General features: G+C 32.1%; 1 long non-coding RNA gene across 1 annotated transcript; it reads left to right on the top strand.

Moving 5' to 3' along the window:
- Nucleotides 1–838: 838 nt before the first annotated feature.
- LOC127707999 (uncharacterized) lies at nt 839–11,537 on the top strand. The gene is made up of 4 exons (XR_007985118.1): nt 839–926; nt 5,693–5,756; nt 9,787–9,883; nt 11,052–11,537. It is a non-coding gene; the product is annotated as an uncharacterized LOC127707999 (long non-coding RNA).
- The last annotated feature ends 4,846 nt before the right edge of the window (nt 11,538–16,383 follow it).

Here is a 16,383-nt window from a genome sequence, read left to right as displayed (position 1 = left end):
TAGTAATACCGCGCCTTCTTGGTAAAGACTTCTTCGCAAATATAACTATGGGCGGTTTTGTCCTCAATTAACTTCACCAACTTCTCCTTGGGTAGCCTGCTGTACCCCTTTAAACCCTCCCTCTTCGCGGTTTGCCATAGCTCCTTCATGGTCTCCTTCACCATCATCTTCCCCCCGATTGGGGTGTTGTCACCATTCTCTTGCTGGGGTGGCTGTTTGTTATGCCTCCAACAGGGTCCACCCCTTCCTGGCTTGACCCTGCAAAATTGCCCCTTCTTCCTCTTCAGTGGGGCACCGCAGGTCAAGGGTCCTTGGGTTGGGGTTAGGTTGATTTTCTCAGTCTCTGTGTTTTGATCCATGTTGTCACTCTTGGATTCCATCCCTTTATGTATCTCAATTTCATCCATCTCACCTGTAGCAACACGGCCTTTGGGGTGTCTCTACCATTGTTTACAGAAGCTATACTTGTATTTACCCATGGGATTACATCTCTTTAAGGTGTCTCTACCATTGCTCGGGAAAGCCATATCCGTATTTTATCCCAAGACCTGTCCGTTTACATTTCATGTCTCGATTTGTGATTCTTATGCAAGATTTCTCCTTAAAAATGGAAAGTCCCACAGAATCGGCCTTTTTACACTACTAACAAATTTTTGATTGGTTTGTCATAATTTCTTATCATTGTCGTATTGTTTTCGGAAGTATTGTAACAATCAGTCCCTCAGTATTAAAAAAATGGTTCAGTCGTTTAATTATTTTTTTGTAATATTTTAAGATTGAAAACAATATAATTTCATCATTTTTAAGCATTATTTTTATAATTATTTAATTTTTGTTTAGCAGTGCATTATTGAATTAAGCAAAACCATGGTATAGACAATTGCAAGGTTAATTCCTAGGAGAACACATCTTGTTGTTATTCAATTGTAAGTAAAAATACTTTTCTATCCTTCATCAGCTGGACACACAAATATGTTATATATACAAGCAAATCGGTATATGTCATTTAATCTTCACGGCTCGGGTGCCCTTTCTTGACCCAAACGATGAGCAGATTAAATGATATATACCGATTTGATTGACCAGTGTTCTAACCCATGACGGCATCATATTACATGAACGTTTTTGGAAATATTCGGACGATATTCAATCAACGGCTCCCGGAAAATATTTTCTTGTAGGGTAAATGAAGGGGGAAATAGACCTTTAAGTAGTAAAACTTTAAGATTGGTTACTTTTAAATTATCTTATTTTATTTTGTATTCAGGCTTTCTCCTTAATTGTTAAATTCTTTCGAGAATCGCGTATAATGCCAGATCTTTGAACTATAAAAAGTCTATTGAACTAATATAATTATATTGGTCTAATAAGAATTCAATTAGTTGGCACGCGCCGATCTTGTCGGTAAGTTTGTTTACCAATGAATACGTGTTATCTCTGCGGTCAAGCGTAAACAGATGTGGAGTAATAATAGTTACTGTTTCAGACAATAGACATTGGTTTGTTTTAGATTGTGGGGATTAAAAAAAATATATATGAATTTAAAGGTAATCCGATTTATGTTTTGGGGGAATATCGCGCAATGCGACAAATAAGGGGAGTTGGGGTGGGAGGGGGGGGGGGGTATATATAAGATATGATTATATAATAAAAACATATACTAGTATGTAGCATTGTTCTATAAATGTACAGAATGTACGCAAAAAGCTGCAAAAATAAAGCATTTTGTACTTTTGTTTACGATTTTTCGAAATTCCATCCCTATAAATTGATGACATTGTTTAACAATTATATATTATTTTCGATTTAAAAATAAAAGGGAGTCACAGTTAGTTTGCCTCAACCAAATGTAATAAAACTTATACACTATGCTTATTACCACAAAACACAGATCAAATTTGAAATTGAATGGCGTCACTTCTACTGTTCTTGAGTTATGCCCCTTTATAAATAGACAAAGTGCTAAATCTGTCGTTTCCGTTCTCTACATTTAGTTTGCCTCAACCAAATGTTATTAAACTACTACACAATGTTTATCACTTCAAAACACAGATCAAGTTTGAAATTGGGTGGCATCACTTTTACCGTTCTTGAGTTATGCCCCTTTACAAAAGCAAAAAAAAACAAACAATATCCCTAATAATGTATCCAATCCCTTTTTCTAAATTTGCAAATAAAATTCGTTAAAACTAAATTGATTGTGGCCAAGTTTGTTTCACTTTGGCCAAAATGTTTAAAAAAAGAAGATTTTTGTAAAATTTAATGAACAGCGACGGGCACAAAGTGAGGAGAAAATCTCACTTAACCCTGTGGGTCAGGTGAGCTAAAATCTGTGATCATGAATTTTAATCCGAAATCACAAATTACAAAAACAACTGTGATAACGAATTCCACAAATTCGTTATCACGAATATAATCCGTTATAACAAATTATACAATTCGTTATAACGATTTTAATTCGTTATCACAAATTACAAAAAATTGTGATCACGAATTTAATTCGTAATTACGAATTATAAAATCTGTTATAACGATTTCCACCAATTCGTTATCACAAATTTAATCTGCTATAACAAATTATACAATTCGTGATAACGATTTAAATTCGTGATTTCGAATTCAAATTATACTTTTGGAAGTTCCTAAATGGGCTTCCGTAAAAAACAAATTGGTTTAATTACGAATATATTTATTTAATAAGACATGCTCATTTATACCAGAGACATATACTGATAGAGTATAATTATATTTTGAGAAGAAGAAAGTTTTGTTGTGTTGAAAGAATTATAATTTTGATAATGTTGGACTAAATTCTATTTTATTAACGCGGACGTCGTAGAAAAGCTCGGTTTAAAAACTTTTTATAATTGTATTTCCAATTCTATAAGATGATTTTGCTAACTAACTCGAACTTCTTGAGAGCATCTGGATTGAAAGTTTTACAAATAATCCGACTAATGAAATTTATTGGAATATGTAACGCGGACCTCTATGAGACACCTGGATTGAAACATTTTGTCTAGATCAGCCAATCGAATTTCTTCTTAGTATTTGAGGTTCACGTTTTTTTTTTACAAATGTTTAAACCAATGAAAATTTAGCTTTGTACAACTGCTCGGGCTACCAACTTTTTAAAAGTAAGGGTGCTCTCTTCGAAGTCTTCGTTATCAAAAATATAATAATTCATATTTTTTCATCTTCAATTCGTATGAAATAATTCGATAATGCTGACTGCCAATCTTTTAAAAGTGTTATATTACCGAGTTGTAGCAATACAAATATTAGAAATTTGCTAAGCATGGGCATGTATCGTGTATGCATAAGAAATGCAAAAAGTAACACAATTTCTCATAAAGATAAAACTGTTATTCATTCGATGTTAATACACATGCGATAAAAGAGATTGCAACAAAACAATAATTGACAAGCCTTTTGAACAAAAGGCAGACCTTAAGACCCCGAATATACTATTGTAAAAAAAAATAGATTAATTCAGAATTCCATCTAAAATATATTGTTCATTTAGGTTAAAAGAACCTTTATACTTTAGGCTATTTGCAGAAAATGTTGACTGCATATCCTGTAGACTGCACTTTACCCGCACGTTCACCATGTCCTTATTTCCACGGCTAACTTAAATTTATCAACATTATCCTTTGTTTATATTTATTTCAGTGTTATTTTTTTTTACAAACTTTTTATGTAAATAATTTTGGATCAAGAGTCAGATAAATTATAATTTACTAGTATTGAATGATTACAAAAAAAAAAAAATGAAATATCCATCCAATCTAAATGTTACGCCTATGATTACCTATATTAAAAAGATATTCTGGCAGATACTAACAGAACACAATTAATTTTTTATATATAAATACCATAAAACGCTAGACGAAATTATGTACCTCAAAGAAAACGATGTACGCTTAACGATACGATATACGCTAAACGAAACGATGTACACACATCCATACGACGTACGATGAAAGAGCGCTTATGTTATCGTTTATCGTATGGTTTATGTACATGGTTTCGTTCGTACATCATTAGGTCAGCGTCCGTACAACGTTCCGTCAGCGTTTCGTTTGCATTCGTACATCGTTCGGGCATCGTCTGTACATAAATAAATAAATAAATAAATAAATAAATAAATAAATAAATAAATAAATAAATAAATAAATAATCTTTATTTCAAGAGGATAATCCCATTAGTTCAAACTGATCTTCCTGAGAGTCCTCAAAATAATAATAACATATTTATAAAGAGCATACAATATTATAATGATATATACACAATATACAATTTTATATCGATATTAATGAAAAAGCATATTAATTTGCACAATTTATGAAAAATTTGTAAGATTTTGTTTTAAAAGATACAAGTGTATTACCCATCTTTATTTCATTTGGTAAACTGTTCCATATTTGAGAACCAGAATATATAAATGTTTTCTTCAAAAAAATTGTTTTCGGAAGATTTAATAGTTTTTCATCAGCTGAACGTAAATTATAATTTTGATTATCAGTAAAATGAAAGTTTTCTTGTAAATAGTTAGGAAACATATTCTTTAATGATTTAAATACAAATATTGCCTGTTGATATTGAATTCGTTTTTCCACATTTAACCAGTTTAAACTATTAAACAATAAACTGGAGGATGTCATTATGTCCGCTTCTACTATAACCCTAGAAGATTTCTTTAATAACTTATTAAGTTTATTTATTCCACTTTCATAACAACTACCCCATATATTGCAACAATAATCAAACAATGGCAGAATATAAGCATTAAAATAAATAATACGTATATGCATAGGTAAATACTTTTTTTTTTTTATCTCTTGCAGTAAGTTGATTCTAATTTATATTGTAAATGACATTTTATCTATTTGCTCATTCAAATTTAGGTTTTTGTCGATATATAAACCAAGAAGTTTTTTACAGTCTACATTCTCTATTTGTTCATCTGAAATATTGATATCTAAACTGTTCCCAGTTGAATAAAGCCTTTGTTTTGAACCAATTATCATTGATTTACATTTTTTGGCATTTAGTTTCATACAATTTTGCGAACACCAGTTTTCAATTATATAAATATCATTTTGAAAGTTAGCATTTAACTCATGTACATTATTACCTTTACTAAATAAAATAGAATCATCTGCATATAAATCTATTAATGAATTTTCTATGTTCAGTGTTAAATCATTGATGTATAACATAAATAACAGAGGGCCAAGGATAGAGCCTTGTGGTACACCAGTTTTTATGTATTTAGTATCAGACATGACGTTATTGACCTTAACTTGTTGGATTCGTTCAAACAAGTAGGACTTAAACCAGTCTAGTGTACAGTTTGAAACATTACAATATTCAAGTTTTTTTCAATAAAATTATATGATCAACCAGATTTAGTAAGTGCAGTAGTGCACGAATGTTTAGGTCTGAAGCCTGACTGTGTAGTATTACGAATGTTATTACTATTTAAATATATATACAAACTATTCGGGCATCATTCGTATTGTTAACTTTTACGTTACAGGGACTGCAATCATAAAACAATAGTAGATTTTTTTAGTATTTCTCAAGAACCAAACTTGTAAAAAGGATAAATCTTTAGAGAAAAATTGATATATCGGTTACAGCCCCAAAAGCTCCTAATTATTTTTTTTTTTTTTGTAATTTCAGATTTTTTCAATCTCAAGCAATTGATTGGGCTTCTGCTGTACATGACATCAAACTTTTTAAGCAGGTAAAACGAAAAAGAGAAGATTTTACTGGTAACGGGATTGATTTCCGTAAAAAAAAGTAAAGTATAGAAGCGATTTCCAGCAAGACCTTAGACAAATTGCGCGAGATCCATGTTAAAGATGTATGAATTTTCACAAAGGCACTCAAACTTTTAGACAAACATATGATGGAGGATATTGCGTAAGTCTGAGCGCATCAAAACCATTTGATTTGGCGAAAAGGCAATATGCCAAAGAAATGAGCGTTTCTGTGTGTTATCAGTCTTAATACAACTAGGTCTAAAACAAATTGTAAAAGGATGCATCCAAGATAAAAATTGTTAGTTTACATAGATTCCAATCTTAGGCACGGTTACATCAAGGTTCAATTCAAAATTTGAAATTTAAAAGACAATAATGGCAGAATATTCAGTATAATAAATTAAATAACACATAGCTGATAGGGTGATAGAGCTTCGCCTCGGTTGGCAATGTTTTCTCGGGGTAAAATCCTGCTCTATCACCCTCTTAGCTATGTGTTATTTATATTCTATCACAAGGCTCAGCGGGAAACAATTTTTTAATGTTTCCCTCTCGTGCAGACCAATCAAAAATCGATATGAATTGACTTTACATCAATTATTTAAAAGAACAAGGCTCAAGTTCTACGTGTCGTGCTCAAACCTTTTTTTATAGACTGTCAGCAAAAACATAATTTGACTTCGCCTCGGTTTTCTCGGGGTAACAATCTACTATATCACTCTCTGCTATGCATTATTTATATAGTATATCATATACTAGTTTAAATTTCAGGGCTGATAGGCATAAAAAGATTTGTTCCGAACAGACGGATTTTTCTACATGTCCTACGATAAATTATTACTACGATTGGATATCTTAACTAAAGTGGTTTTATGCATATCAGCCCAGTTATCTGTTTTTCATTTTCCCGATGAACACAGGCCTACATGTTATTCATGATTGAATTTTAAATATAAACACACAAACGATTAACTTAAATACGAGTACAATGTCTCAGTTGTGGTGTGTTTTCTAAAATTTTGAAATATCCTTTCATGACGCAATCTGTTTGGTCTCCTAATTGATGTTTTGTTCGTAAACACTATAATTAAAATTAAAACCTGTCAAAAATAATAGCAAATAATTTACAACGGATACGTTAATAATTTATACAATTAAGAGAAAGTTGATGTTTAATACTATTGTGACAAATATCATATGCATGAACACCATTCACAACATAAATGCCTCCAATTTACAAACCGATACACAAAATTCAATTTGATTCATGTGAATTCGTGTGATAAAAGCAATACACACAAAACTAAATTTGTTGTCAAGATTTTCCTGATAGGGATCAAAGTGTAAGAGGTTTACAATGACAACTATATATAGTTTTTTACCCTCTTGGTTGCGACTGTAATCAAGTTACTTTTGTTGCATTTAATGTTATAATCACTATATAAAGGCAGACTCGGAAAAAGATGCTTGCTTTATAGCATATTAGTCCATTTGAAAATTCACTTACAACAGCCTCAAACTCTCCATTGGTGCAAGACACAGAAAAAACATAATATGTTATAAAATAAACTCATCATAGATACCAGGATTAAAATTGTGTACGTCTTCAAAAGACTCATCAGTGACGATCGAATCATAAAAGTTAGACAGGCCAAATAAAGTACGAAGTTGAAGAGCATTGAGGATCCAAAATTTGCCAAACACAGCTAAGGTAATCTATTCCTGGGTTAGATAATCCTTAGTATTTCGAAACATTCAAAGTTTTGTAAACAGCTCGTTTATAATTATGACCATATCAATGATAATTCATGTCAACACAGAAGTGCTGACTACTGGGCTGGTGATACTGTAACGAAATGTCGGTTCCCTCAAATGGAAGTTGTTTCCCCTAAAATTGTGTAATGACGTTGTTTAAATCTTTATGATAATTCACTTTTCTTATTATATATTTTTTGTATAACTATGTTTAAACATTGTTAACTCTGAAACTTTTTATTATTCTTTCCATGTTTTTACATTCGGAAAACTTCTGAATTGTTTATTTCAATTGACGTACAATGACGTCAGTTCCGGTTTTGGTAATTTAGGTATTTTCCAAAATGGTAAATGGTAAACCAAATCGGTAAATTGGTTTACTTAAGCATAAATACAGCGGAGAATACAGATAAGTCTTCAGCACGATTTTACCCTGGGCAAGTAACACACTTTAATTCCAAGCGATTTTGATATACGTACAGATACCATGTACCAGACTAAGTAGTAACCAGACAGCCAACACTATTACAATGTCCGAGGAGACTACGTCCGTATAATGTGGGTTTGTTAATTCCTTTACAAGTTGCATTTAGAGAATAACTTCTCGAGAGAAAACTTTATCTTTTGGCATTGAACTTGATCTACCCATTGCCGATTACCAAACTAATATTAGTAAACTTTCTGGGTGTAATTTTCCACTATCCATTTTCTTTAATTCACGAGATTCTAAGGTTAATAAAGTATTTATTTGTTAGACTAGAATACTGTTAAGTTATTTAAAATTTGTATGTATTGTTGATATCTAATGCATCTTAAAGTTAATACAAATTGATTTTTATTTAACGAGTCTGTTATTCTTACAAACATCGAGAGTTACCATACAAAAACCTATACTCCAATCTACCTCTTTTATATCTGAGTCATTACCTTACCAGATGAACCAATTTTACCAGTGTGTATTAAGAATACCAGAGTACCACGCCACCATAGAAGAGTCACCAGTTATAACTTTTATTTCTTATATACTCGTACATTCTAACATAACACATTCTTATAGCAACACACTGATGAATAAACATTTATAGGTTAACACTAAGGCCCGATCGTTCGGTTTTCGTTACAATACCATCGGGGAGGAAACCTCCACCCGCAGTGGCATCGACCCAGTGGTTGTAAATAAACTCATCATAGCTACCGGGATTAAAATTGTGTACGCCAGACGCGCGTTTCGTCTTCAAAATACTCATCAGTGACGCTCGAATCGTAAAAGTAAAACTGGTCAAATAAAGTACGAAGTTGAAGAGCATTTAGGATCCAAAGTTCCGAAAGGTTTCAAAGTAAGGTCTAGTTAATTCAGAGAGGGTGGGGGATGTGTATGCCCGTTAGATAATTTATTGCGTCGGAGAAACACACATAAATGTATCGGCTCAATTTCTGAAGTTATCTTTAAAAAAGTTTGATAAAACTTCATTTGGAATTGAGTGATATTTGTTTGGGCCTACTTAAGACATGTATATCGCATATTTAGCATACTTTACAGTTATGCCTTTGATAACTAGTAAAAATATATCATGTTGTTAATTTTAGATTACAACAATCAGAATCCTGCCATCAACACCAAATTTTCAAAATAGGAAACAGTTTTGACTAACAACCTGACGAGGTTTCTGATTTGGGACAGGCACATGCACACGCGGAAATGTAAAGCTAATTGTTTGAGATCACAACCCTCTTCCCTTTTCATTTATATCATCTATATAGCAAAAGATATTTTTAAAAAAGAACTAGGCACTTATAAAGTTACATTTTTTATAATGGTGAAAAAGTGAGTAGTTCCAAGCTATAATCATACGACTACCAAGTACATGTACACTTAACGCAAACATAACTACTATTTAACGAATCTAGGATAGAGAGGACCTGAATGTTGCTACAAAAGTGCTTAAGATAAATGTAATATTTATAGGAATTCAAGTGTGGTAAAGCTACAGGGTAATTATTTCCACAATGTCCAGGATATCAGCCCGGAGCTCCGTTACTGCAATTGACCTATGAATCTAGGGTTGATACAAGGTTGCAATTACAAATACCATGGTAAACTCTATGTATACTGATAGTAAGTCATAAATTGATTAAGGAAAAAAAAATAAATATGAAAAATAATTTCATATAAGAATATTTATTTGTATTTACATTTAAACCCAGCAAATGTTTACCATATTTCATTATCAGTAATACTTATCTTTTTAATTGCAGGAATGTGGTGTTCCAGTTCACCCTGACATTGCTGATAGTTGTAATTTCAGTTCACTTTTTATTGATGTGTTTAGTTTCGAAGATATTCTTTAAACTGGTAAGCTAACGACGTTTTCATTACAAATATCAGATGACTGCTCATTAAAATCAAGGAAACTTTACGCTACGTTTGTTCTTTGATCCCTTGGGTTGGAAATAATAATTTGAATAACCCTAGGCAAATGAAAAACTGACACTTTTGTTGGAAATTGACTATAAGTGAAGTGTGTGCGTGCTGAAGGCTAGTTTTTAACTTTGCATCAAAGTACAAAATGTTAAAGCCTATGTTAAAAGATGCAATAGATATTTGGTATCTCCTACCTCAAGTCGGACAACTATTGTGAATAACAAAACGCATAGGAAAATATCTGTATCCGAAATTACCTTCGGTCGTTTCCGGATTATTCGTGAACGATCGGTCAATTTGTTGAATTTCGGTTGACTAAGTTTGTTGGTAATGTAATGCTAAATTAATAATAATTGAATTCAATACTTCATCTAATATGTTTTATCTTTTAAAAAAAAAATGAGGAAATGAATCAAAACAAAAATATCCTTCGAATAAATTCTGCAATAGAATCTTGTAAAACATATCAGTGAAAATTCTTTCCATATTAAACCTAAGATGGTTTCGATCATTTTTATCTAATCACGTAAATAATTTCATCATAAAATTAGGTACGCCAGACGCTCGTTTTGTTTATAAAAGACTCATAAGTTACGCTCGAATAAACAAAGTTATAAAGACCCAATAAAGTACGAAGTAGATGAGCACTAAGGACCCAACATTCTGAAAGGTTTTGGCAAATACAGCAATGGTCATTTTTCTTTTATCAACTGTTTAATTGAATACGGCTTACAAAAACACTTTATGCATAGTGAATATATATATATATATATATCATAATAGCATGACAGCCTGGCTAGACGTTTTTTATTGAACACATAAAATATCAAACATACCGGCGGCAACAACTTCCTTTTGTAAATTTCACATGAAAAACACTATGACCGATTTTTAAATTTATAAGTGAAGGCTATCAAAATACATGATCGAGAATATTATTTAACTTTGAAAATATACAACTTTTATACTATGCTAGCTCAGCCTTTTACTTAAACTTGTACTGTTACTAAAAACACCTAAACATCACAGACAGTTTCGATTGTTTTTAATTCTATAACAGTGGACATGTATTCCGACTTACAAAAAATGTATTTGATAGCTCGTCTGGTTCAAAATGAAGACTGTGGCTGTCCTCCTGTTGCTGCTTATTTGGATTGGATACATCAGGTCTGCGTCTATGTTGTTCAATATCAAGAATGTAATGTTACACACACAGTTGCACCAAGACTGGATCCTGGTTTATCTGGTAATAGCATTTGTAACAGCTATATGGAGCTATTACAAATATCCACTTCATACGTATATACGTTATGTTTCAGTGTTTAATTACACACACAAAATAATCGGTCTTATGTTAGCTACTTATTCAGCGAAAAACAATCCTTCTATGGCTTTACTTCAATGTTTTACGATCATATGTGTGTCATGGATATTACTGAGTGCTATTAGAATTTTAAAAGTAACATTTTTATACATACTACAGCTGTTTTGCTGTAGTCTGAAATTTGTTGCAAAAGTTATACTTTTTGTTATATGGAAATTGATTAGCTCTGTGTACATCTTCTTGAAAAGACTGGTGCTTCTTCCTATAGTGCTATTGGTAATCCATACTTTTAGTAAGGTGATCATTATTTTAAAGACTCTAGTCTGTCTAATACCAAATTTGATACAAGAAGCGTCAACTCAGAACAAACAAATTATGATACTTTACACAATTTTTACAATTTTTCTTTGTATATATTGTTATATTTATAGATTGTATTACATGCAAAATGTCAATTAAATTGTAATTTCGTGAAAGGTTTGTCAAGACAAGTTTACCTGTATTCATTGAAAAACAGAAATTAAGAATGTTGGTCATTGTCAATTGAGTAATACAAGGCGAGAAATAATGAAACAGTAATTTATAAAAGAATTCTGTTTTGGTAAAATACGTATACCATTTCCAAAAGTACAAATAAATGGATGTGTAAATAACGAGACGGCAACCACACAAGACAAGTTTTCAAAAATTTTAATAAAGATCTGAATGAATTCCATTTCTGATGGACAGCTAGTATAGATGTCTTTACGGTTATCAGTAATGTACAAGCGAAAATCAGACAACACATTTTTACACGGACAAAATAAAACCGCTGTAGTATTTTGATTGAAGACAATCATGGGAAGGTAAAATGTTTATGCCTTACATTATTAGTTACAAAGTGTTCTAGTGACCCAATACGATATATATTAGTCAGTAAATTCCATATGGGGTGAGAGCGAAGCTCGAAGCCTATATGGAATTTACTGACTCCATATACATGTATATAGTATTAGGTCACTATCACACTGTGTAACAAATTTATCTTACCGACTATCTTAACATGTGGCATTTAGACTAGTGGCCTATCAAAGTGATCAAGTCTTCAATATAAACAACCTACTTCCATTAGTCTATACAAAAACAAATGCCAACATTCCATCATTCATCATCAGTATAGGAGGTAAGATAATGTGTTGTTACTGTACTCAACTGCCATTCCCAGATAAAAAAAAATCTGCGTCGTGTATATTTCCCGAAAAAGATCTATGGAAGAAGTTTTGAGTGATCCTGAGAATATAAATTAGCAAGGTATAGAAATGTTTTAGATTTCAAACATTTGCCTTTCTTTAACTGTATTATTGTTGTAGCATTTCGGAGATCTCAGCATTTTGTTTAAATGCAATATTTGTATTTATTTTGAAATGCATATTTATTTCGGAGAATGTAACATTTTGCTCAAATACATTGTTACTTGGCTAAATAGAGCTTTTCTTACATTGTGATAGCCAGTTCATTGTTAAAGCTTTACAAATCTCTCTTTTATCCTGTTAAATTCGTGGTGTTAACCCCAATTCTCACTTCATAAAATCATCCACAACGCAAAAATAGGCAAGTTAAACAAGAAACAGACAAAGGATAAAGCAGATTTATTTTAACACAACATCTGTATATGCTTAGGATATAATAATGTACATATACTACAAAAATATAGATTATCATGGAAGGCAATTATTTATAATGAAGCCTACATAAATTAAAAACTCAACAAATCCATGACACTGATGATCTTATTAAATTTTTACATAGTTTGTGTTAACGATTCAAATATTGCTTTTTAAAATGAATATCAAAATTGACATTACTGCTGTTACGAGAGGCTACCCCGATGAATGCCATAATTTTTATTGGAATCTCTGTCATATTTAATATCAAATACAACAGCTTTTTGTTGGCATCTTTTTCAGATTTATTTGTATGTTTAATTGAATTTTTTAGTCAGTTGTGTTTATATGCCTGTGATTAGATATAAGAAGATGTGGTATGAGTGCCAATGAGACAACTCTCCATCCAAGTCAAAATTTAAACCATTATAGGTCAAAGTACGGTCTTCAACACGGAGCCTTAAGCTTGGCTCACACCGAACAGTAAGCTATAAAGGGCCCAACATTACTAGTGTAAAACCATTCAAACGGGAAAACCAACGGTCTAATCTATATAAAAAACGAGAAACGAGAAACACTTATGAACCACGTCAACAAACGACAACTACTGAACATCAGATTCCTGACTTAGGACAGGTGCAAACAAATGCAGCGGGTTTAAACGTTTTAATGGTACCAAACCTTCACTCTTTTTCTGAAACAATAGTGTAACATCACAACATAGAAATATGTGATGTATTTTTACACAGTTTTTGCGACAAGATGTCAATTATTGTCATATTAACCAATTAGATCTGTTTGGGGTGCTCTACTAATTTTGTAAATATAACGGAACTATAAATATCTGTTATACAAGTGGGAGGTTAAGCTATCTATACAACTAGGTTTAGTCTCTGATGCATGATTTTTTATTATTAATTGTTTTTGGCTTTTAACTAGCTGTCAGTAACTGCGAGTACTCTCAAATCGTACTTTCATTTTAATTTGACCTGTTGATACTATTTGTAATGCATTTTTGCTATTTAATGTTTACTTATTCAGGGTTATATCTTGTCTATATACCAGCTTTGATAAGTGTTTGGTATGACTATAAATTTTCACCTCTTCGTATTATGACAAAAAAATATTTCCGTTTTCCATTTAAACTGTATACCTTACAACAAAATTATTTTCATTTACCTGTGTATATTATTGTATTTGGCGGCTTTTTGTTCATATTTGTTGTTGTTTTTTTGAAATTGTTTAACATCTCACAGCGGTATACTACTGTTACCTTTATTTATTCACCCCTTATTTTATTGATTTTGTATTTACATTGTAATATAGATCAAATTTATTCGTTCAGTGTATGTTCACTTGTGTTAATATGTCTTTTGATTGAGTTAAGCCATTTCAATTGATATTTTATAGTGTGTCTTTCTATGTTGTGATGTTACACTATGTTTCAGATAAGGGTGAAGGTTGGTACCTACTAAAACGTTTAAACCCGCTGCATTTGTTTGCACCTGTCCTAAGTCAGGAATCTGATGTTCAGTAGTTGTCGTTTGTTGATGTGGTTCATAAGTGTTTCTCGTTTTTTATATAGATCAGACCGTTGGTTCTCCCGTTTGAATGGTTTAACATTAGTCATTTTTGGGGCCCTTTATAGCTTGCTGTTCGGTGTGAGCCAAGGCTCCGTGTTGAAGACCGTACTTTGACCTATAATGGTTTACTTTTACAAATTGTGACTTGGATGGAGAGTTGTCTCATTGGCACTCATACCACATCTTTTTATATCTAATTAATCCATATTTTGTTCGGAAAATACCTGTACCATGTCAGTAATAGACGTGTTAGATAAATGATTACTTTTGACAAACAACGAACGAGAGTCGAGAGACGATGAACATTTTAAAGGGGTCGTCTCAAAAGACGTATTGATTTTTTCTATCGTTAACATTATGCATTATGTAAAGTCGAATGAAGCATGATAAAGTAAAGAGTCAATTAAATTGTGCCCTCTTTCTACCAAACCAGCGCAAAGTTAACAATCTGATTTATTTTCCAGCGCGGATGACGCCCATTGTACTAATTACTTTAAAACATTTAAGTCGGCTATTTTTTTTACATTAACTCGTTATTATTGGATAACGGTTAGCATATATTCTATCTCGCTAATATAAAAAGGTTCTCTATGAAATCAAGTTGAAGTCCGTATCCTATTTCTGGCATTAAGTTGAATTGTTGTGCATCCTTTTGGTGTCCCAGGAAACCGCTGCGTACAAGTCGTATGTGGTTTTGGTTGTCAATCAAAACCTGGGTGTGAATACAGTGCATAGGTCTGTGTACGGAATAAAACTGTTCCTGTGGCTCATTTTGTGGGCGATAAATTGCATGAGATATACCGTCTACTGCCGCCACTGCGCTTGGCAGTCCTGTCCATAAGCCTTGCAAGGACAATTACTCGTTATGCGACGGCCAGTTCAATGGAGAAAATATCTCCTACAACAACGGTACTATACCATTAATTGTATGTGACATAGTGAATGAAGAAACATCAAGCAACATGAGAAAAAATCGAATAACACGACTAAAATTATGTTCTTAGCCACAAGATACCATCAAAAGGCGATTTCTGGGAGACCAGTTGCATATGACCGATTGATAAGGAAGCAAGTTCCAAAATTTTAAAGGCTTTTGGTATAGACTCAGAATCTGATTCTGATTTTAATTAAAATAAACAGAAAATCCTAGCATGACTTATTTATTTTTTTCAATATATCGCTATGTCATAAAAAACTATTCAAAATTATTTATTTTGTAAAAATATTTCCTTTCTCTATTGGTACTGTACAGGTATACCTAACAACAAAATTATTTTCATTTACCTGTGTTTAAAGTTATTGCAAATGGATGGTATTTTTGTTCGAGCATATTGTTTTTCTTTAATTGTTTAACATTTCTTACCGATATAACATGTTACTTTTATTATTCTTCCCTTAGTTTATTTATTTTGTATTTACATTGTGTCATAGGTCAAATTTATTTGTTCAGTGTATGCTCAATGGTGTTAATTTGTCCTTTGATTGAGTTAAGCTATTTCAGTTGATATTTTATAGTGTGTCTTTCTATGTTGTGATGTTACACTATTGTTTCAGAAAAAGGGTGAAGGTTTGGTACCATTAAAACGTTTAAACCCGCTGCATTTGTTTGCACCTGTCCTAAGTCAGGAATCTGATGTTCAGTAGTTGTCGTTTGTTGATGTGGTTCATAAGTGTTTTTCGTTTCTCGTTTTTTATATAGATTAGACCGTTGGTTTTCCCGTTTGAATGGTTTTACAATAGAAATTTTTTGGGGCCCTTTATAGCTTACTGTTCGGTGTGAGCCAAGGCTCCGTGTTGAAGACCGTACTGTGACCTATAATGGTTTACTTTTATAAATTTTTACTTGGATGGAGAGTTGTCTCATTGGCACTCATACCACAT

This window comes from Mytilus californianus, unplaced genomic scaffold (genome assembly GCF_021869535.1).
Source record: "Mytilus californianus isolate M0D057914Y unplaced genomic scaffold, xbMytCali1.0.p SCAF_7, whole genome shotgun sequence".
NCBI lineage: Eukaryota > Metazoa > Mollusca > Bivalvia > Mytilida > Mytilidae > Mytilus > Mytilus californianus.
The sequence above is the reverse complement of the archived record's forward strand: the minus strand, read 5'-3'. Positions and strand labels throughout refer to the sequence as shown.